The sequence below is a fragment of the Halyomorpha halys genome, unplaced genomic scaffold, assembly GCF_000696795.3.
Source record: "Halyomorpha halys isolate HHAL.00 unplaced genomic scaffold, Hhal_1.1 Scaffold910.1, whole genome shotgun sequence".
In the NCBI taxonomy this organism is placed as follows: domain Eukaryota; kingdom Metazoa; phylum Arthropoda; class Insecta; order Hemiptera; family Pentatomidae; genus Halyomorpha; species Halyomorpha halys.
Genome location: NW_027106583.1, coordinates 380,214 through 382,037, shown reverse-complemented (window position 1 = coordinate 382,037; position 1,824 = coordinate 380,214). Strand labels below are relative to the sequence as shown.

The window sequence follows — 1,824 nt, the reverse complement described above, 5'->3', positions numbered from 1 at the left end:
GAAGACCTGAAAATCAGGTCGAAACGTCGGCATAAATAAATATTTTTTTGTTTATTTATGTTGTTCCTTTGCTGACCGCACCCCCGACCATCTTCTCCAATGAGACCTTTTTTCTCCAATTTAACAATATTAAAACTACTTTTGAGGAAGATATACCAGAAGACGGTCAATAAAGGTATAAAAATAGTAAAAGAAAGCTATTTACTGTTAAACAATAAGTTGAACAATGAAACCTTGTTCAACTTTTCCTGAATTAAAGAAACTTTTAAGGACCTGAAGGTACTTATATTATTTTAAGTAAAGTACATTCCTCACTAATTTATTTATATTTTATATTACCCCTCACTTATTTTGACGGTTATTTTAATAAACAATGTGTAAATCAATTATAAAGATCGTAAATAATAGAGATAGTGTAAAGCGTATTTAACATTTTAGTTGCATGTTTTTGCGATTTAAACATTTTTATTGCTAGGTTTAAGAATTTATTGCACGAAAATCCGTACTGAGGTAATAACTAGTGGCCGGATTTTCGTGCAGAAAAAAAAACAAACCGAAAACGTACAGTGAACGTGTTAAAAGTATATATTAAAAATTGCCTTATTTCAAAAGTCAACTTATTTGTTTAATTTATAATATTTATACCAGGAAAGCATATCTAACCTTTTTTTAAGATTGCTAAATTTCAGGACTAAAAAGTAAAACTGAAAAATGAAATGAAAAATTGCCAGTAACCATATCAAAGGAAGGCGTAGGTAGGTGGAGTTGAAATTTATGTTAAAAATAATATAGATACGTATTTTTTAATACAATGAAGCTTATTCTTGAGAGTGTTTTAAGTAGTAATACAAAGACTACTGGTTAATATTATTTCAAAAATACTGACTACTTGTGTTTACCCGTTTATTTATTTTTCAGGTTGAATAAGTCTCATCACGTCTTAAACAATGCTTTACCCTCATATTTTCTATTCTGAACTATTAATTTAAAAAGGAATTTAAAAAATACTAACATGAATACCAAAATATGTATAATATTATGGAGAATTCAGTTCAAACATTCAATTTTATGCATCTAAAATCAAAATAACCCAAGAATTATTTTTGCTGCAAAATAATGCATTTAGGTCAAAAGTTTCCAAGAATTGAGCTTTTTTTTTAACCTTTTAATTATACTAAATAATTAATAATTTATTAGAAGACAAAAGGAAAGTAGTAATAAATCCCGGAATCGATCTAATAGATAAAATTAATAACTATATAGACAAATTACACAAAAATGATGCATAGCAACAAGTATAATAAAATAAAAATAAGCTGTTTATATATCGAACGCATAATTAAGTAACAAAATGAAAACGAACATTAAAAAACAATTATGAATAATTAAAGAAGAAAAATTCAGAGATTTAATAGTAGAAGAAAGTGAAAAAATAAATAATTTTTTTTACGGATAATTAATGATCTTTCAGAAAAAAATCAGAGATATATCAGAAAACAGTACCATGAAGAAAATAAATAATTATTTTTCAATTTTTTTTATGGATAATTAAAGATCTTTCAGAAAAAATCGAAAATATATCAGGAAACAGTACCATGAAGAAAGTGAAAAAATAAATTGTTTATATTATTTTTTTTATGGATAATTAAAGATCTTTTAGAAAAAAAATCAGAGATATATCAGAAAACAGTACCATGAAGAAAGTGCAAATATAAATTGTTTATTTATTTTATTTTTTTTATGGATAATTAAAGATCTTTCAGATAAAAATCAGAGATATATCAGAAAACAGTACCATGAAGAAAGTGAAAATATAAATTGTTT

The 1,824-nt window shown here is 24.9% G+C and overlaps 1 long non-coding RNA gene across 1 annotated transcript in view; it reads right to left on the bottom strand.

Annotated features, from left to right (window-relative positions):
- The window catches only part of LOC106687070 (uncharacterized), a 7,022-nt gene that overhangs the window by 3,379 nt on the left and 1,819 nt on the right, over positions 1–1,824 (bottom strand). The window lies entirely within an intron of this gene.